This window comes from Tursiops truncatus, chromosome 14 (assembly GCF_011762595.2).
Source record: "Tursiops truncatus isolate mTurTru1 chromosome 14, mTurTru1.mat.Y, whole genome shotgun sequence".
Classification (NCBI taxonomy): domain Eukaryota; kingdom Metazoa; phylum Chordata; class Mammalia; order Artiodactyla; family Delphinidae; genus Tursiops; species Tursiops truncatus.
Window position 1 is genome coordinate 19,946,559 of NC_047047.1, and position 22,704 is coordinate 19,969,262.

Consider the following 22,704-nt stretch of genomic DNA (forward strand, 5'->3'; position numbering starts at 1 on the left):
TCTGCGTTTTCTATTACTGAAACGAAGAAGTGTAGTATACCATAAAACTATCCTGAACAGACTCATGAATATTTAGTAAGATGTTTTTGTATAGGTACGGCTAATCACTGTCAGCTGAAAAAAATGGGAAATGGCAAAGAATTTGTCAACCCGTGGACTTTTACTTCTCCCTGTCTTTTTTATCCTTGGGAAAAAGTATAAACTCTAAAATCTAGCAAAATCAAAGTCATAGCAAAGACTAATGTTTCTCTTTCTGGATTTGTCTCCACCGACAGGAAGTTAAAAATAACACAGGGTTGTACGTGTGATCCTTCTCTGAGGTACATCTCCAAGAGGAATATTTAAAAACAAGATTATGGAGGGATTTGATTTACACATGAAAGTTTAGCCAAGACACGTTGATCTAGGGAATAATTTGGGGTGATCCTAATAGCAGTTTGCTTTTAGCGGCCAAAAAAGTTAATCAACTAACATTTTGGGAAGTTAAATACAGCTCCTTTTTCACTGAAAAGGGAATACAATGATAAAATCAAATCACTCAGCACCAAAACTCAAAACTATAAATGAATTCTTATTTGAATGGAGGGTTATGACTTTTTTCCTCATACTTATTACCTACTCATCAGGAACTACACTCTAGAAAAATATTATTTAATTCAGATTACATAAATTAGCCAACACTTTGTTCTTCTTCAGATAAGAAAAATGTTATATTTAAGAATGAAATGTCTTCATAAATTTTATTAGATTTCTCCTTTGTATCCATGACCATTTTAAAGGGAAAAATCAGTTACCCTTTGTATTAATTTTCTATCACTGCTATAACAGATTACTACAAATTTAGTAGGTTAAGCAAACACAAATTTATAACCTTAAAGTACTGTACGTCAGAAGTCCAGAATGAGTCTCAGCAGACAAAAATCAAGGTGTCAGCAGAGTTGCATCTTTTCCAGAGGCTCTAGAGAAGAATCTGTTTCTCTGTTTGTTGAGGTTTTTCCCTGAATTCAGTCCTTAGAGGTTGTAGAACTATCTGCAGTTTCTTGCTGGCAATCAGCTGAGGCCCATTCCCAGCTTTAGATGCCACTACATCCCTTGGTTCACAGCTCCTTGGTTCACAGCTCCTTTTCTCCATTTTCTAAGCCACCCATATAATCCAGGATTACTTCCCCAGTTCATGGTCTCTAACCTTAATCACATCTGCAACATCCCCTTTGTCATGAAAGAGAACATATTCACAGGTTCTGGGGATCAGACAGTGGACAACTTTGAGGGACCATTACTCTGCTTGTCATACCTTTTGATACTACAACATCAGAATCTGAATTAAATTTCTGCTTGCCCAATATAACCTTTCAGACATTCTTGCCTGGGCTGCATGCATCAAGCACCTGGTAATACTGAGAGCAGGTAACAAGGCAGTGGATAGTGGGGCCATTTCAATCACTGAATTTTTTCCAAACCTTCTCACCAACAAGAACCATAAAGAAGCCATTAACCAACCTGCGTTCCTTACCAAATTATTACTCTTTAAAAAGTATTCAAAGGCATAGGTGATTATGGTCAATTCCAGACTTCTGATCACTGAAAATGTTAAGCATCACCAGGCTGACCTTACAAAATTTCATGCAAACAAAAAGAAGACTGTTGCTTTAGTTGATTCTCATATGTATGCTACATAAAGGTACAGCTGCCACTAGCTTTCTTGAAACATTGAAATCATCACTAAATCCACTGCCCACTAAGATTCTCACGAACTGGCATGGAAAGATATTTCACAGCTGCCAGTATTCAATCCCTCTGGCATTCTTGAAAATCAAAACATCAGTTTTCAAGTGTAATAAATCAGTTTCTTCTATGAGAGGAACAGCAGCCAAAAATTAAATTAGGTGTGTCTTCCTAAAATTAACAGCACTGGGAAACTGCCAAAGTCATTGTATATAAAATTCCATTATCATTGTGGTATTTTTCTCCCTCTACAGGTGGGAGGGTGAAACAATTTTCATTTCTGCCTAATTTTTGTCACTTAGCTGTCTTCCAGTCAGGATTCCATCCCACATCCCTTTTTACTTTCCCAACATACATTTATTTAATGACTCCTGGGAGCCAGGCACAGTTCTGGATATTAGAATTTGACAAACTCAAAGATAAGATAAAAATATTTCATGAATATCTCGAAAAAGGTGACAGAGGAACTGGTGAATTTCTGAAACGTCTACACCTTCAAAAAGCAGATCCTAACTGGACAGCTGCATGTAAATCAATGAAGTTAGAACACACCCTCACACCATACACAAAAATAAACTCAAAATGGATTAAAGACTTAAGTATAAGACATGAGACCAAAAAGCTCCTAGAAGTTAACATAGGCAAAACATTCTCAGACATAAATCACTGTAATATTTTCTTAGATCAGTCTCCCAAAGCAAAAGAAATAAGAGCAAAAATAAATGAGACCTAATCAAACTTACAAGTTTTTGCACAGCAAAGGAAACCCTAAACAAAATGAAAAGACAACCTGTGGACTGGGAGAAAACATTTGCAAACAACGCGACGGACAAGGGCTTAATTTCTAAAATACACAAACAGCTCATACAACTCAATATCAAAATGAACAACCCAATTAAAAAAGAAAAAAAAAAAGAAGCAGATCCTAAAAAACATGGATTTCTAAAATCTAATCAGGAGTCGGGGTTGCTACAATGGGCATTTCTTGACCAAAGCTCCAATTCAGACCTACTTGCCTTTCCTGAAATAGTGGTAACTTTTGTAATAACATCTGAGAGCCAAGCATTTGCCATTAAATTTTCTGTCTTCAGTATCAGATGGCCCACAAGCTTGTGGGAGCTTTGTTCAGAAGAAATATCTTTCCTTTGTGCTGAAGAATAGCCAAAGATTTGGAGGTTAAACTATATTCTCCTGATTTCTCCCCCAAACAAACACGCTGTCTATTTTAAAAGCCAAGGCAGGGTCTTCCCTGGTGGTGCAGTGGTTGAGAGTCCGCCTGCCGATCAGGGGATGGAGGTTCATGCCCCGGTCTGGGAGGATCCCACATGCCACGGAGCGGCTAGGCCTGTGAGCCATAGACGCTGAGCCTGCGCGTCCGGATCCTGTGCTCCACAACAGGAGAGGCCACAACAGTGAGAGGCCTGTGTACCGCAAAAAAAAAAAAAAAGCCAAGGCAATAAAAATATTTAATTTGATGACAAAAGGAGGATTGAATAAAGATTATATTAAAGTGGCCCACTGGTGGAAGAGTTCAGATGTCTAATGGGCCCTGTAGGCACCTTTAAACACAGGATTAAATCTTTAATAAGACCCTGAAAAAACAGTGAATTTCTGTGGTCGTGAGGGAGATCCAGGGCCTCAAGATATACCAGCATTACTACATATGGTTTAGAACCTGGTCTGATACATGATTACAAAATGAAGAGAATTCTAAGAAGAAAATAAAAAGTAGGGCAAAAATTCAAAAAGACAGAATCAAATAAAAAATGTACAATGTATGCTATTAGTAGTAATGTCAAATATGGCAGGAATCCTAAGCAAAATGAAAGTAGGCTACAATAAATTATTAAAAAGCAGAGATAAAAAAATTGGAAGTTTGGGATTGACATATACACACTACTATATTTCAAATAGATAACCAACAAGGACTCACTGTACAGCACAGGGAACTCTGCTAAATATTCTGTTATAACCTAAAGGGAAAAACAATTTGAGAAAGAGCAGATACATGTATATGTATAACCGAATCACTCTGCTGTATACCTGAAAGTAACACAACATTGTTAATCAACTATAATCCAATATAAAATAAAAGTAATAAAAAAAGAGAATGTGCCCAAAAAAAAGCAGAGATAGCCAGTGTGGCTCTTAAATATACAGTTATATACCATTTAACAGACAACATATTAAAATACAAAAAGACTGAAAGAAAGGAAAATATGCACCATGTGGAAAATTAGATATGATACTTATCTGGCTAGATATTAAGGCTTATTACAAATCAGCAATAATGGTAAAATATACTGACTTAGAAATTGTCCAACAGACCAGGACAGAAGAGAGAGTCCAGGAGCAGATCTATGTTACATGGAAAGTCAATGTGGACAGAGGGTACATGGCAGATGAGCTTGCAAAAAGAGACTACATGGGCTTCCCTGGTGGTGCAGTGGTTAAGAATCCACCTGCCCATGTAGGGGACATGGGTTCAAGCCCTGGTCCGGGAAGAGCCCGCATGCCACAGAGCAACTAAGCCTGTGCACCACAACTACTGAGCCTGCACTCTAGAGCCCGTGAGCCACAACTACTGAGCCTGCACGCCACAACTACTGAAGCCCACACGTCTAGAGCCCGTGCTCTGCAACAAGAGAAGCCACCACAATGAGAAGCCCACACACTACAATGAAGAGTAGCCCCCGCTCGCCGCAACTAGAGAAAGCCCACACAGAGCAACAAAGACCCAACATAGCCAAAGATAAGTAAAAATAAAATAAATTTATACAAGAAAAAAAACATAAAAACAGACTACAAATGCTACTGGGGAAATTGTATTCATCCACACAATGAAAAACATAATTAGATTCCTACCTGACTCATACTTAAAAATATATTCCAGACAAATGATAGATTTGAGTATAAAATGAAAAAATGTTTAAACTAAAAAGAAAATACAATGAAAAAATGTTTAAACTGAAAAGAAAATATCGGAAAATATTTTTTGTCCTTAAGATTAGAAAAGAATTCCTAAGCAAGATGCCTTCCACTAAAAAGGAAACCCACAAAATGCAAGTTAAAACAATGATAAATTATTTATCTCAAAAGTAGCAGCATCAAAAGTCTCCATGAAATAAAAAATGGCAGAAAACAGTTGAACTTTATACAACCAACAAAGGAATACTATCTTGAAAATATAATGAAAGGCCACATATTAATAAGAAAAAGACAAATGACCTAATAGAAAAAAGACCAAAATATCTAAACAGAAAATTTAAAAGCAAAATACGTAGTGAAACATGTACTTCTAGCTAAGGAGCTACTGAGTGTTGGGGTACTTTTCACTCATTTACAATTTCCATTCAGTTGTTGTACTGTCTGGGCCCACTAGTCCACATGAGGATATCTACATGCCAGCTATTCACACCTCAATGACCACACCTGATTAAAGGCAGTGATGATGTTAGTATACCCAAGTATCATCTAAATAATCTATTCAAACATTTTCCACTTACATTTATCAAATGAATTTATAAAATTTTACATTAAAGTATCGGATAAAAAGGACACAATATCACCTTCCTAAACAGAGGGACAGAATTAAACTTAGATTCTCTCATTTTTAGAATAGCAAATGTATTCAGCTCAGAGTGACTGCATGAAGCAAAACCGTCATAAACACATGCAGAGTGCCAGCACTATTAAACTGGTAACACCTTAAAACACCACCTACCTTTATATACCTGACCTAATTGGATTTCAAAATCACAGGGGAAAAGTCAGTGTATTTTAAAGCACCAAATTAATTAATGGTTTAAAATAAATTTTAAGCTATCTATAATAAATGATTTAGAAAGGATGAAGGTACTTCTGCTAATCAAAATATTATATATATTTTTTGTAACTTCTTCAAGCCTGAAATAATTTGTAATAGTCTTCCTACAGTTTGAAAGGGCAAATGTCAGTGACTTTCTAGTACCTTGTCATATCACTGCCAAATGACCTAAAATAACATTTCTAAATGAAAGCTATGTCTTTTAATATGAACCAATATTTTTACAAAACTCATCTAAATAAATATATATTTTTAAAATCCCTAAGTAGATTTTGATGTCATTAAATACCATTTAATGTAATATTGGAAAATTTTATCTGAAAACAAATAAGTGAAATTAAACTAAAAATGCATCATTCCTTCAAAGAATGAAGCATTAAACATTCTGAAACTACTTGGGGTGGTAAGCAATCATAATACAATGGAGTCCAATTATAAGAACTTACAGGTGATCCTAACATCTTAACATTATGTAAAACACATGCCTTAAGCAACTGAACTATGGTTCTCACAGGAACATTTGAAATGCACTAAGATCAAAGAGGAAAATCATGAACTCGGAAAGCTTAAAATGTAAAACCAACGTGAAGAACATGGCCGTAAACTTGTATACTCACATTTTCAAATGGGTAAACTTAAGTAAAATAAATTTAAATTAAAGTGGAAGTTATGCTTTAAAGTTTTTAGTAGACATATTTCCTAAATAATGCATAACTCCATTTCAGAAAACAAGGAAATCTCTGAACTTCTTCATTTATGAATGAAATAATATGTTATTTTAATACCAAGTTTAAATGCATAAGGCTTTTAATTTAAACTCTATAAATAACTCACCCACATATTTTACAACAGGCTCAATGCCTAGTGAAGTTGTAGGTTTCAAAAATGAGAGAAAAGCAAACACTAAAAATGAATGATATCGTCTATCAATGAGCATGCACACCCCATAAATTTAATCTCAGATATACTAATACCTGGTCTTATAAACAATACATAAATAAATATATGAGCCTTGACTAACAAAATAATGAGATTCTTGTTCTGGACTCTTAGATGGAATAAAGTAGAAGATATAACCTTTTAAAATACTATATAAAGTAATGTGGGTACTTTTTTAAACCGAGGTATATTATACCTCAGTTTATTTGTTTGTTAAATAAAAAGCACAGATATATTTAGTATGTTTAGTTTTAAAAATTGTATACACTGGTGTAACCACCACCCAAAACAAAATATTAAATAGAGAAAATGTCCATCTCCCATAAAATCCCCTTTACCTCCTTCTATTTAATTCCTCTCCTCCCCAACACAGGTAAATGTGGTTGATTTTTTTTAACAAAGCAAACAGAAGTAGACATCTAAATATCTCAATTGGCAACTTACTGAATTGAAATTGTCATTACTAACAAATGTTTGATCTCATTTAGAAGTGTTTTCAGAGTCTGAATAGTGACAAACTTTCATCTTTTAAATGTTTGATTATTGAGAAAAATTTCCAAAGTCATTCATAAATAAGTCTGAAAAAAAGGTAATTACAGAGAAGCAAAAGGAGGTAACATAGTCCAGACACCTAAGTGCCAAGCGCTGGGCTAACCATTTTAGACTACTGCTCTCCTCATTTGCTGTTCACAGCAATCCTGAGAGACAGTTATGATTATCTTTATTTTGGAAATGAGGAAATTGAGATTCAATAATGTTAAGTAATTTGCCCAGGATTCCTCATTTGTAGACCCAGGATTCAAGTTCAGTTCTTGTCCTCCAAAAGAGATGCTCTTGTACTAAACTCCAAGGAGACTCTTTACAGTGGTTAATACTGTTTGGAGGGAAAATGAAACCTCAGGACTTCCTCGCTTTCTGTCTGCGCTTTCAGTACACTTACCCAGCTGTGTGGTAACGGAAGGCAAGCCAGGCAGCAGCAGAATCTAGGGAGATGGACAAATGCCTGTCCTGGGAAAAGTCAGACCTACCTGAAGCAGTTCATGAAAAACCGGGCTTCTAGGAGCAAACCAGAGCAGCAGGTCCATCTTCCTGAAGCTGATGTGGGTCATCCACAGGCAGGACGCTTAAGAGCGCTGGTGAGGGGTTTCACCCCACTATCTCCAGCAACATGACCAAAGGTATGCAAGTGCTTGTAGATTTCAAGAGAAGCTTCGTATTCCTTGGGGAGGTAATTCAAACCAACTCAATAAAGACAAGATGATGACAGCTGACAACCCTGGCCACCCATGGTGGCCCAGGGAATGGTGACAATGCCAGGTTTTTGTTTCGTTTTCTCAATATTCTTCTGCTATGAGGGCACAGTGGGCAGATGGAAGCACATGACAACCATGGGTAATTTCAGCTGGGTGAATCTGTAAAACTAGTTCCTTGAGAATGGATAAGCTCGAAGAGCCAGATACATTCCATTACAAGAGGATATTCTGCTTTGCAGAATACCTAACAAAATATTCCTAAGTACAAATTTGAAACTTACTATGTTCCTTTCAAAATGTCTGATGTAGGCAGTCAAAGATCAAAAAGGAAATGTCGGTTTGAATGCTTCCTTATTTCTTCCAGTGAGTTTGACCAGATGGTAGGCAAGATAGATGACCAATGCCTTACAGAATCTCTGAGCATTTTTGAAAGGATTGTCAATAACCAGGTTTTCAGCAATGTCGCCATAATTCTTTTCTTAAATGAGACAGACTTGCTTGAGGAGAAAGTGCAAATGTTGAGCCCCAGAGATTATTTCTTAGAATTTGAAGAGGATTCTCACTGCTTAAGAGACATCTAAAAGCTCCTGGGGGAATGTTGCTATTAACAAATGCCAGGACCAGCAGCATAAGCTCTTATACCAGCACCTCACAGTACTATCAACATGGAAACATCCGCCTTATTTTCCGAGATGTGCCAGGTACTATTCCTCATGACAACTTTAAGCATCTTATTCTACAGTGATGCACAAAAAAAAAACTTGTTATTCTAGTATCTTCTCGTGTTTTTATTTTTTTTAATTTATTTATTTTATTTATTTTTGGCTGCATTGGGTCTTCGTTGCTGTGCATGGGCTTTCTCTAGCTGCGGCAATCGGGGGCTACTCTTCGTTGCGGTGCATGAGCTTCTCATGACAGCGGCTTCTCTTGCTGTGGAGCACAGGCTCTAGGTGCGTGGGCTTCAGTAGTTGTGGCATGCGGGCTCAGTAGTTGTGGCATGCGGGCTCAGTAGCTGTGGCTCACGGGTTCTAGAGCGCAGGTTCAGTAGTTGTGGCGCACAGGCTTAATTGCTCTGCGGCATGTGGGATCTTCCTGGACCAGGGCTCGAACCCGTGTCCCCTGCATTGGCAGACGGATTCTTAACCACTGAACCACCTTGTGAGGTGGTAACTCATTGTAGTTTTGAGTTGCATTTCTCTAGAATTAGAAAAATCTTGATTCTATGCTTAACTTCTTGGAAATCTTAGTCCCTCATCTGCAGACTTTGGTTTGTGGCTGAAACCTGCTGAATAACATAATCTGCAAAGTTCAGGTTTTGATCTGTTTCAGTATGGATATGATTTCAGTTAAGTGGTAATCTCCTAGCAGACCTCAAACTAGGTAAACTTCAGGCTTTAAATTTTTCCACTTTTAAAACTGAATACTCTGTTGGTGCCAACTACTGGCATCCTTAAATACTGTAGGTATGAGGACAAGCAAAACAAGCAAGTTTAAGATCTTTCCTCTGCCTTACATCTGTTACATATCTTTATGGTGGCCTCCTACTTTGAAAAAGATATTGGAAAAAAAATTGATCTAAGGAATGACATTCTCTAAGTTTACACAGATCTAGCCTTCATGTTTTTTAAACTGCTTGTACACCCACCTCACCTTGTTTTTGAATTCTGTGGTTTTTGAAGACAACATTCTCAAGGTTTTAAAGTTTATACAAGGATTTCTGGTATGATGCTAATTAAGGGTTTGCAAGTGGTACCAAAGAGCCAAAGGTACATGAATGCCATATATAATATTTTGATCAAAAGGAAAGAGTGGAAAAGAATTTGCCTTTTTCATATTTAATTATTATATAATTAATGTACCATATGTAGAACATTCTGGCCATAACAGCAACTAAAAACTGCAAGCAACTTCATAATAGAATGGTCTAAATAAATATATACTTTCCATAAACATTTTTTAAAAATAAAAAAATCAGATGTCACTATATTTTAATAAAGCTAGTTTTCTTAGCATCATTAACTTCTACAGTGGAAGAGATGTAAGGTAATATGTGTTGACCTTGTAATTTTTTAAATGAGGAAACTAAAGTAGAAGACAGTGAACAGTTAAAAGTGGACATAAAATCCACTCTCTCTTTTCCAAGTCTGGGTTCCTCTCCAAGTTTTCTGGGAAAACTCATTCACAGTTTTCAAACATCTTTAGTCTGAATGCTTTTCTCAAAAGTAATCAGATGCATAGATTTGGTATAAAAACAGATCAAAGCAGAGGTGTTCAGGTAGAAGTTGTTGGGGAACCACAAATTCCAGTCTATACCCTCGCCCTCCCCAGTCATATTTCCAGGAACCCCTAAGATTTGGTGGAATACAGTTAGAAAACCATATGCTTTATACCATATCAACTCATAAAATAAATCTGGAAGATAGCCAAGTATTAAAATGTGAAAAAAAAGTTAAACATCAATACAAAAGACAAATTACAATTTAATATAACAATCTGAGAACTGTCCCAAGTTAGCTCATGATTATGCACCAAATGAATGAGGCTGAAAATGGGCACCCATAAGGGTTCAGGAAAGGAAGAGTCACAGTATGCTGGGTGTGGTCTGGAGTAATTTACCAAAGAGAGCACTGGGAGGTAGGAGGTAGACGGAGCCCTGGGTGAACAGCTGGAGTCTGTCAAGTGGAATAAACTGGAGCTTTGTTTTCCCTAGACACTTCAAGGATAAAGTTAATGGCAGGAGTTGAGGTCTGCTGGAATAAAGAGATAAAATGACCACATCTATCACTCCTGAAGTCAAGAAAACCTCCCTAACTGTACATGCACAGGAAGGCTCCTTGGAGGGTCAAAAAGGGAGGGGTCGTCACCCCATAACAGGTGGCGTCAACCTCCCATAGGCCTCTGCACTGGAATCCATCTTAAAAAAAGATGTGCATGCATACTGGGGAGGGCCCTAAGACAGGTCAGATGTGGGAAAAGAAGCAAGATAATTGGCCAGAGGAGAACAAAGACCCAGAAGAACTGCCCTTATATAAATGATTTAACTGCCTCTTTACCAGGTTCCTCCTCAATAAGGAAGACGCCCACACCCTTTCTCTCTGGGTGTGTATTCCTGCTTTGCTTCTGTCTAAAGAAACTGCTTCTCGGCGTGCCCTCCCACATGTTGTGTTATGCTAATAATAATAAACTTTGTACCTGTTTTTACGGTTTTTGCCTCCTTAAGACATTCTTGTTTTTCAATGGGGGCAAAAGCCAGGGCAACTTTGCTTCTAGCCTCTAGCCCCTGGTGGACTAGCAGTTAGGATTCCTGGTTTTCATCCAGCCTTGCCAGGGTTCAATTCCTGGGCAGGGAACTAAGATCCTGCTTCAAGCCACCACTCACTGCTGTCTCCCCAAGATCAACTTCACTCTTAAGATATGTGTAGTATTTAAATAAGAGGAGAGTAGTAGTGAAAGAGGAAGAGGCAAGGGAAGTAGCATCAGCAATAGCACTGGAACAAGAAAGAACAATATAATTTCAGCAAAAGTAAGTAGACCAACTAAGCTCAAAGGATGGGCTGGGGAAGCTGAAAAAGGTGAAGTTAAACCCAGAAATATATGTTGAGCTAGACTATGTCAAGTTAATGAGTTCTGATTTTATCCTGCAGGCTACAGGGAATTACTGAAGGTTTCTGAATCAAGGTAGCAATATGATCAAAGTGTTTTAGGAATTTTATTGAAACAGTGGTGTAAAGATATTCTAGGAAAGAAAAAATTGGAGAAGAAAGATCAGTTAGGAGGCTATTTGCAGACATCCATGCATGATGACGATCAAAACCAGGTTAAAAGCTGAAAGGACAAATATATCAATCAGGAAGTAAGATTTGAAAGGACTTAGAAAGTTACCTGTCATTCCAGATATTAAAAAAATAGTCTAGATATTTATCAGAGACCTTGTAAAGAGGATGCATATCTCAGATGATAATTGAACTATATGACCTCTAAGGTTCCTCTCCAGTTCTGAAATTAAAATTCTATGTAATAGACTGAATATGTTGATAAGGGGTGGGCGTGGGTAGGAGCCCAACAAAAATTAAAAATTTAAAGCTTGGTGACTACATAAATGATGGATATCATTTCTAAGATGAGACATGTATTACTATTCCAAAAAAGAAATAAAAAGTAGGCCCGATTCCTTTTAAAACACTGAAATAATTTAAGCCAAAAAATTCAAGTAGCATATTATGGTACATAATCCTCTAGGGTCAAGTGCTTCTAATGATTTAATGATCCACATTTTCCCAGGCTATACATCAAGGAGATACCTCAGAAGAAAGTGAACTGGGTTGTTATCAGTGCTGATATAAAATAGAGCAAAATCATTTAACATTTGGTCCTTTCAACCAGCCACACAGGCACTCAACAGTAGGCAAATTACCCTGAGTTTGAATGAGAACAACATAGATACTTTATAGTTTGGACCTTTCATATTTATATTTTTTTCATTAGTTCATTGGTCTCCTGAGGGCAGCATTATATTGCTTCATTTTCTTTGTAACTCTGCGTAGCACTTAATCTACACATTCTATGCAAAAGAAGAGTGACTAATTCATGTTCAATTTTAGTTCACTATTATCTCTAGATCTTTTTTCACTTATTAAACTTATAGTGTGTCATTCTCATTTTCTACATTTATAGCTTATTATTATTCTGAAGGGTACTTCCCGGAATATGCCCCCAATTAAATTTACTATCAAATTTTCTCATCTCTTTTTCAATTTATAAAAGTGCTTTGAATTCTACATTTAGCCTGAAGTATTCCCAGTGTGATCTACAAGTACCATCATACTTCTTATGCTGACAAGTTATAATCAGCAAATTTCATCGTCAGGTTCTTAATTCCTTTATCTAAATTGGATCATACAAATTTTATACATCAGTTATTTGTGAGAAATTATTTTCCATGTTTACAAAGACTTCAACAACAGTATCTCACTTTATATCCCAGAAACAAGTAAAGGAAAAATTATTCCTGGGATTTGCCAAACACCTGGGATTGTGATACCAAGACCTTGCCCAACACTACTTAAGAAATGCCAGTTATCTCATCAGAAGGAAAACTGTCTACTAGGGGAATACAACAGTGAACTGATCCACTGAACAGAGTACTGAAGCTATGTTCCTGAAGACCTTTCAAGAAATAATAGATCAGGATAGACAATTATTTAGACATCATCTGTCATAATTTAAAAGACATATATCAAGGTTTCTGACATAATTCTAGCTCATTAAAACTTTCTGAAGAATAAAATCTGCAGAATACCAATAAATGGTAGAGTAATTCCACTTTTCTTTAGATTTCAGGAGCAAATGATAGCTGTGAAAACCCCTGAAGTTCTGTCCTTAATTATATTAATTATAAACAGCAACATCATTAACACATGTGAATTTAAATTTATCTATCACTTGAAAGTCCTGGTTTAACACATTTACAAGTCAAGATACAGAATAAATTCTCTAAGTATTACAAGGCAATGCTGTTATAATGTGAGGATTGTACATAATGATGCCAATTTACTAGGTTGAAGAGGACATTACTGCAATTTAACCAGTCATTATAAACCATGGTCTCATTTTAGTTCAGCTGTGTTAATTTAGAAGTAATAAAATGTGTTTTTAGAATTTATGGCCTGGTTATCTCCACAATAAATATCAACACATTCAATTCCAAAAGGGCTTTGGCATGAGAAGTAATTATAATGTTTTATTTGTACCTTAATAGATTTTTTAAAAGTCTCAGTCTACATATGTTGCTTAAGCCTAGCTGACATTGAATTTAAATTTGCTAAAGAAATAATTAAATAGGAACATGGAGTTTCCAATGCAGATACAACCATTAAGTGACTGGTGATTATATTTGTGACAGTGGTATCAAGTCCTCCATTAATTCCTGGATGGTTTAATGTTTTAAGACCTGATAGATTCCTAGAAGCACATATGGGATAGGACATCAAAAATTAGGTGGAAAATAAAGCAGTGAAGAACAAAAGAAATGCACTTAGAATCCCTTTATAAATCTTTCAGTCCTTCTCAAGACAAAGAATCAAGTTTGAATTCTTTAGTATAGCATGCCTTCATGATCTGACCCCTCTTTGCATTTGCTCTCTCCTACCTTTTCAATCCCCAGTACACTCACCTACCAAACCATTTCCCCTACATTCACATGCATTTTTGCCCCATGACTCTCCTGGCAGCCTCCTGCTCATTCCTCCACCCAGCAAAAATGAACTCTTTAGCCTCTCCCTGAGAGTATAGCTATTTCCAGAAGGGCTCCCATAATGCCCCATACAGAAACCTGTCACCATACCTAATGCAACCGTGGTAACCATTTACTGTTTGCTTTCTCCTCTAGATGTTGAAATAAGCACTAATTTTGCTTCTCTGTATAATTACCAAGATATAGTTAATACTTACTTTTTAAATGAATGAATGAATGATTTAATGAACTTATAAAATTAGAAATGTCAGTATGTCACACTTCCATATATAATGGGTTCAACATTTACTAAATAAATGAACAAATATTTACTTAGCACTAATGATATGCCAGACATTACACTAAGTGAAGAACAAAGAATAATACAATAAAAACATGACTATGAAGACTCTTACATTTATCAGATGAGATAAAAATTTATCATCCTACTATATGTAAATGGTATAAGAAGCATTACTTGATGTCTGAAAAAAAGATCTGGTGTCCTCCTCAGGTCAGTGTCTTTAATGCCTACCTTCTGCCCCATCAAGTCTGCAGGCATCTTCTAAGAACAGTCCAGTCTTCTCTGGTTTAGTGATTTTTTTTTTTAAGGTACCATCTCTCTCCTCAATTTTAAACCATTTGTTCTGTTCTGATTGGAGCCTCCAGTTTACACCATCCCTCAAAGCCTAACCATTTGGAGTTGACGAGTCATTGCCTGATTTTGGCTTCTTCCCAGGATGCTGTATTGTAAAACACATCCCTTGGCTCCAGCTTCTGTGGCCTCCCCATAAGCAATGGCCACCTGACCTCAGACTGCAATTCCAAGGAATTCATCTAACATCTCTGCCTCTACTTGACTGGGAAGGGAGCTGGGGGGGACTCATCAAGCCAGAATAAAGAGGAAGGATTAACTCATTCTGACTAGGATGAAAAGTGAAGACTATACAGGGGCAACAACATTTGAATTGGCCCTTACCTGTTGAGGCAGGTGGAAAAAATAAGAGGCAGAAGGTAGAGGTGCCTTCCTGCTTGAGCAATGGTATAAAACGTAAAACTGAAAGGCCTCTTCAGGTAAAGTCAAGCAGACTTGCCTGCATTGGTCACACTCAATCACATATCCAGTAAATGTGGAAACATTAAAATGTTGTAAAAGCCTTAGGAGTGCCAGATTAAGGTCTATAAGAAATTCAAGGAAAATTCCATCTTTTAGAGATAAAAGATGAAATACATTTGGGAAAGAGAATGCATTACAAGTGATAACACCGTAAGAAAAAAGGAGCAGCAGAACTTTATGAAATTGGCCTCATGCAATCTCAAGGCTATATGAGTTGTCAATGTACCTTAGTCAAATAAATTTCCTTCTTCCAATTCAGTTTTCTTGTCTACAAAATGAGTGACTTTCTTTCTAAATTCTAGTTTAAAAATTAGCTACTATATTGAATTTGGTAGGCATTTTCTATGTGTTTATCCAAATGTTTGTTCAGTATAGTATCTTTTTTATTTAAATTCTTGTCAATGTTGAGCATTTGACATTTTATTATGTTTCATTGATTAAAGCAAATCATAAATATGCTATTTGTGTTTTTAACATATCATTTTAGTAAGAACTTTAAGTACAGGAGAAATTCTAGTGGCAAGAAATTAAAGTAGGATTCAATTTCCAAATACAACGCAACTTGAAAGTATTTCATTTCACCACAATGGACAGGTATGAATTGTATACTGAGTACCAAACTAAGGAAAATTGGATTTCCATTTTTCCTTCAGTTTTTCCAATTACATTTTCTCATCATTTTATGCAAAATATTACATTTTCTTTCATCCAAATAATTGTAACTATCTCATATGACTGTCTGCCTATGTATGTGCACAGCCAACGTCAAGAAAGTAAAATGAAAGAAATCAGTTAAGTGTGTCAGCATTTCATCTTTTGGGTCTTTGCATATCAAGATACATCTTCAATATGCAGATTTAGCTTTGCTGAAAATAAAAGTGGAGAACCACTTTGGTTGGCAACCTTATAAAAATTTCCATTTTTCTCCTAATCAATGAAATTATTCGTCATGGAAAAGAATGTTTTCCCGAGAATTATACATTTGGACCTGAATACAGAAAAGATAGCTCTTCATTTACCTTCTACTTTTTTCCTTACAACATGGGAAAGGTCTTTTAAAGGGGGGAAACAGAAGGCACAACCTGTATTAGATTATCAGGAATTAACTGTGACGATTTCTTTAATGAAACACTTTGAAAGCTGGTGGCAAGCATTTACTGGGTTGGTTTGAAGGCCACACTCACATAACAGGCCCCCAATAAATGCTGTTTCAATAAATGTCTAACAGATTTCTCCTACTCAGTTCCTCTGCATCATCTTGTACTGTTGGCCACAAACTTCCTGATATGTTCTTCTCATGGCACATCATGTGCCTGGTTCTCTGCCTACCTCTCTGGATGCTACTCATTTCGTCTTTTTGGGCTCTATTTATGGGACAAATGTCAACAACCCTTAGGGCTCAACTGAGCCCTAGTCTTCTCTTTATATTTTTCCTGGAAAATCTCCCTAACTATGGCTTCAACAGCCATTTATGCTTTGATAAACTTAAACCCTATTATCCTCAGCATGGATCTCTCCCCTGAGTTCTAGATTCCTATCTCCAACAACCTATTGGATATTTCTTCTTGATGGCCTTCAGGTACTTCACATGAAACAAACTCCTAGTTGAACTCATTGTGTTTTAGAAAAAATATTTGTCTCTCTTCACACGTGATTCCATTAACTGGCCAAAAAGAAACCTGAGAATGGTCCTGCACTCGGCCTTTCCCTCACTAATTACATCAATCAAGCACCAAGTCCCATGGATTCTACCTCCTTAATATTGCTTACATTAGTCCATGATTTTACAATGTACTAACAATATCTTAAATTGGGCCATAATTATCTCTTATTGGATCAGCTTTCTAAGTCCTCTCCCTGCCTCCAGACATGCCCCCACCACGAGACCACCATGATCTTGCTCTGAACTCTGTCTTTAAGATGTAAATCTGATCAGGTTATTTCCCCACTTAAACCCTTGTTCTCACCCACTGCCCACAAGATAAAGGTTTACATTTTAGTATGATCTGCCAGGTCCTTTATGATCACTATAAGCCCCTGCCTACATGGAGTTTACTATTTTAGTGGGAGAAGCGGAAGATAAAAAAATAAGAAAATAAAATAGTGCTTGATTAAAACAGCTCAACTGAAATAAATACCTGAAGAGATGTCAAGACTTACAAACTATTAGCTGTTAACATCACTAGCATGATGATTGAACTCCAGAGCAAAAGAGAAAAAAAAAATTAGGATATGTTCTAAGGAACAGAGAAGTATCGAGAGGCCATTCTTTCTACTCTTTGCCCCATATATTAAATTAAATTTAAGCATACTTGTGAAAAAAGTGTGAACTCACCATTTAAAAAAAAACTTTAATATGCAATACAAAGCTGTTACAAATTACACTAATGTGACAGGGTATGAATCAATTTCACTTTTTTTTTTTTTTTTTCGGTACGCGGGCCTCTCACTGTTGTGGTCTCTCCCGCTGCGGAGCACAGGCTCCGGACGCGCAGGCTCAGCGGCCATGTCTTATGGGCCCAGCCTCTCCGCGGCATGTGGGATCTTCCCGGACCAGGGCACGAACCCGTGTCCCCTGCATCGGCAGGCGGACTCTCAACCACTGCGCCACCAGGGAAGCCCCAGTTTCACTTTTGTCCCACAAAAATCAATGCAAATGTGTATGGTCTGCAGAGTAGGATTTCTAAAATAAGCTAAGAATGTGTAAACTCCTTCATTTAAAAAGAAAATTCAATCGTCTTCACCTCTCTCAGCTTAAAATATTCTGTCTCCCTCCTTAAGGAACCCCTGTTAAAACGTGTCAGCGAGCAGTGACTTTTGTTAGTTCACCTTTTGTCTCCAAAAAGTTATCTTCCACGAACATGTATGTTACATTATGGAATATCTAGTTGCACAGAGTAAAGACCTGAGTTTGCCGTTGGCATTTATCTAAACAAACAGCTAAATCTTCAAAATTACATAATAAAAACTCTGAAATGAAATTTAATAGGATATTTTTTACAACATCAGCTCAAAATGCATTTTTTATCACCTCCCTGTAACAGGGTAGCTGCATTCCTATTTCGAGTGATGGTGAAAGTGGGCAACATATACATAAATCTACACGTGGCAGAGCCAAAATGGGCTGGAAGGAAAAGAATGCTTCTTGCACCATCCCCACAGGTGCACTCTCCTCAGACCTGCTCCAGGAATGCCTCCTGGAGATGGCCTCCATTATTATGATGGGAAACAGCACCACGTGCTCTATGTCAACAAAGGCTGGCACGTGGGAGCAGAAACATACCATTCAATCTTGCCTTCAATTGCATCTGATATGATGACTCTGAATGACCAGTGTATAATTTAGCAAACCATGCTGTTTCCAAATTAATGAAAGGTAAATAAATGTTGCACCAGTATACTTGGTGAGTGTGACAGAGCATAATTATGAGCTGGTTTAAAGAACAACATGTGATTCAAAGGCCTGTCCACCTTTAGAACAGGATTTTAAAATGAAATTCATAAATTATATGTGGAAATAACTATTTGCATAATTAGTTCCAAATTTTATATGCCTATTTCCCTCATAGAGTAAAATAAGACTATTTTGACCAAATAAGGACCCCATTCCATCCTTACTCCTGCATTTATAAACCACCACCCACTGGAAAACAGCAATGATGTTGAGAGAAAGGGATGCAATTTGAGCTGTGTAATTACACCTTTCACTACATAATGAATTTGAAACAAAACCAATTAATTGTAGTGTATGGTCTTGATGGTTACATATACAACTATTTTTAAAATCTATTTTTGCTATAAAGAGACAAAGGATATGTTATTACCTACAGACTGATGGGAGGGTGGTTCAATCCAGACCAAACAACTCTGAATCCCATCATAAATTATATGAGAATAATAATACATTTTTCATACAAATACATGTACACACACTAAATGACAAATAAATGACATACACTTGGAAGAGAAAACAACATTGAAAGAAGGAAAGAATATACAGATCCTATTATTAGATGAGATTTTTTTCCCAAATGTATAACAAAACAATGTCTGCAAAATATGATGAATCACATACCTGATCATATCAGCTGGATTTGCACTTCACCCATCACATTCAATGTACTATACCATGAATAAACACATTCCTGGCATGTGAGTGCATATGTTGTTTGCATATTTTTATTACTCACATTCATATCTTAGAAAACAGCAATGTCTTAGAAAGTAAGTTCATTAGTATTCTTGTTCTCCCTTTCTCTCTCTGTCACACACTGATACATCACAATTTTAGTATCAAACAAGGACTCTGGCTTTTTAACATCTAACTCCAATTTATCTACATTTATTCTTTCAGATTAATAAAAAGAAAGTGATATAATGCTGCTTGTTTCACATATGCATAACTGCATGAGTACACCTAAACAAAATATGGATATATTATATGTATATAATATATCCAAAGCTTCTCTTTTCATGCTACATAGGTTTCCAAAAGGAAACCCATAAATGTTAAGTTTAAAATAACTTTATAATCCAATCAGCAACAAATAATATTCAAATTATAGACCTGAATTGCTGAATAATATTTTATTTCTTGTAGAATTTCTACAATCACAGCCATCAATTTCTCTTCAGAGTTGTAGTCTCCATCTAGACACTTTTCCTCTGTCTCTATTCAGAGAAATTAAGGGCTGCAAAGTCCTATCAAGTTTTCAGCCAGGGAGACTAAAGGTATCAACTTTCAGCCAAGGTGACTAAGAACAGAAACTAGCAAATGATTCTGCCTAATTATATTATTAAAAAACACAAACTTTAAATTGGCAGTCGTAAGTTTTACGTTATATAATATTAAAAGGTAGTATTATTTCAAAACTTACTACAAAGTTGCTGCAATCAAAACAATACGGCATTGACATAAAGATAGACATACTGATAAATTGATTAGAATTGAGAGTTGAGAAATAAGCCTTACATTTATGGTCAATTAACTTCTGAAGACAAAAAGTACTGAAACAATTGGATATCCACATGCAAAAGAATGCAGGTAGACTCCTATCTCACACCATATATAAAAATTAACTAAAAATAGATCAAAGATGTAAATATAAAAATTAAAACTATGAAACTCTTTAGAAGGAAACAGAGCTGTGAATCTTTGTGATTTTGGATTAGGCAATTATTTTTTGGAAACAACACCAAAAGGGCAAGCAACCCCTCCCAAAAAAGAGATAAATTTGGCCTCATCAGTATTAAAAACATTTGTGCTTCAAAAGACACCATCAAAAAGTGAAAAGACAGGGGGATCAATCAAGATGGTAGAGTAGGAAGGAGTGAACTTGCCTCCGCCAACAAACACATCAAACATACATCTACATATGGAACAATTCTCATTGAAACTTGAAACTGTAAGAAAGACTCCTGTACAAACAAGGCTGTAAGGAAGAGCTACACACAATCGGGTAGGAAGGGAAGAGAAGCGATCAGATCAGGACCTGTGCCCCTGGGAAGGGACTCAGAGGGAAGGGGTGAAGATCTGCCATGGGGAGTGAGCTTTTCAAACCATGTCTCAGGCAGCCCAGTCCTGGAATCTGACACAGGGAAAACAAGCCCACTTGGCTGGTTGGAGAGCCAGTGGAACTCACAGAAGGGCCGTGGGAATCCTGGACTCCACTTGCGAGGAGCATGTGAGCGCTGGCTTACTCCCAAGGCGGGGCAGAGGGCTGACTGAGGACTGCTCCAGTGGCTGCCCAGTTTCCTGTAACCACCCCAGTACGTGCCCCAGCCTGAACCAACGCTCTGCACTGGAGCACTGGAATGCTCCAGCCACACTTACTTCACCTCACAGCTCCGCACTGGAGCGAGGACTGCCAGGACCTGGGAGAGAGCTCACTAAGGGGATACAGAGACAACTCGGACCCTGGGTGGCGTCTGATGGGACCATGGCATGGTGGGGGCTGCCACTGCTGATGCTTACACAGGCAGCACATCAGGGGTGGTCCCAATCTGTGACAGCAGCCAGACTGCCACAGCCTGTGTCCTGATACATGCCGAGAGCCCATGTAGCCCACGTGGGCCCCACCTGCCCTGCCTCATGGCTCCACAACTGAGCATGGTTGGCAGAGGCTACAGGGAGTGATTGGCTGTGAGGGGCAAAGGAGACTCAGATGCAGCAGGGGTGGTACACTGGAGACAGCCCAGACCTCTGTCTGCAGCTGGCACACTACGGCTCGAAACATGCATGGGCCCCTCCTGCTCCAGAGAGGGTGCCTGTGCTGAGATAGAGGAGAGCACATGCTTAAAGGAAACCTCTAGCTCAAACCTGAGCCATAAGACTTCTGTTCCAGGGCTTCCCTGGTGGCGCACTGGTTGAGAGTCCGCCTGCCGATGCAGGGGGCACAGGTTCGTGCCCCGGTCCGGGAGGATCCCACATGCCGCGGAGCGGCTGGGCCCGTGAGCCATGGCCGCTGAGCCTGCGCGTCCCGAGCCTGTGCTCCGCAACGGGAGAGGTCACAACAGTGAGAGGTCCGCGTATCGCAAAAAAAAAAAAAAAAAGACTTCTGTTCCATCAACTTGGGATGTGACCCTGCCCCCGATAGGGCAGTAACAGCCACTGAGCAGAGGGGAAGCCCCACCCCATACAGGGCTCCAGCCCTAGCCCCTCCATCTCCAGCCCCACCAAGGTGATAGCTGACAGTATACCCTGAGGAAGGACATGATTTCTGTTCACATCAAATCCAGCTCTTCCACCAAAGGCACTGGGCTCATGCAGACTGTTTACGAACACTTCCACATAAAGACACCTCTTTAACACTGTTATAGGTAACTGCTCCACCAAAATTCACAGAGACAGAAAAAGTTAAGTAAAATGAAAAGACAGAACTACTCTCAACCGAAACAGCAAGAGAAAACCCCTGAAAATTTAAATGATGAATAGAAATAAGCAACTTACCAGATAAAGAATTCAAAGTGTTAGTATTAAGAATGCTAACTGAATTAGGGAAAAGAATAGATGAACACAGTGACAATTCTAACAAGGGACTGGAATATATTTTAAAAAACAGAACTCAAGAACACAATAATTGAAATGAAAAACACTGTACAAGGAATGAATAGCAGACTAAGTGATAGAGAAGAACACATAAGTGATCTGGAAGATAGAATAATGGAAGTTATTCAATAAGATCATCAAAAAGAAAAACATGAAAAAAAGTGAGAACAGTTTAGGAGATTTCTGGGATAACAAGCATACCAACATTCACATTATAGGGGTCTCAGAAAAAGAGAGAGAGAAGGGGGTTGAAAATGTATTTGATGAAATCATAGCTGAAGACTTCCCAAATCTGAAGAAGGAAACACATATCTAGGTACAAAAAGCACAGAAGTTCCCAAACAAGATGAACCCAAGCTGATTCACACCAAGACATATCACAATTAAAATGGCAAAAGTTGAAGAGAGAATTCTAAAGGCAGAAAGAAAAAGCAGAGTCATATACAAGGGAACCCCCATAAGGCTATCTGCTGATTTCTCTGCAGAAACTTTGCAGGCTAGAAGGGAGTAGCATGATATATTCAAAGTACTGAAAAGGAAAAACCTGCAACCTAGGATACTCTA

General features: G+C 37.6%; 1 pseudogene; it reads left to right on the forward strand.

The window, feature by feature from the left end:
* The first annotated feature begins 7,478 nt into the window (after window positions 1-7,478).
* LOC101328579 (guanine nucleotide-binding protein subunit alpha-13 pseudogene) lies at window positions 7,479-8,488 on the forward strand (annotated as a pseudogene).
* Window positions 8,489-22,704: the final 14,216 nt, after the last annotated feature.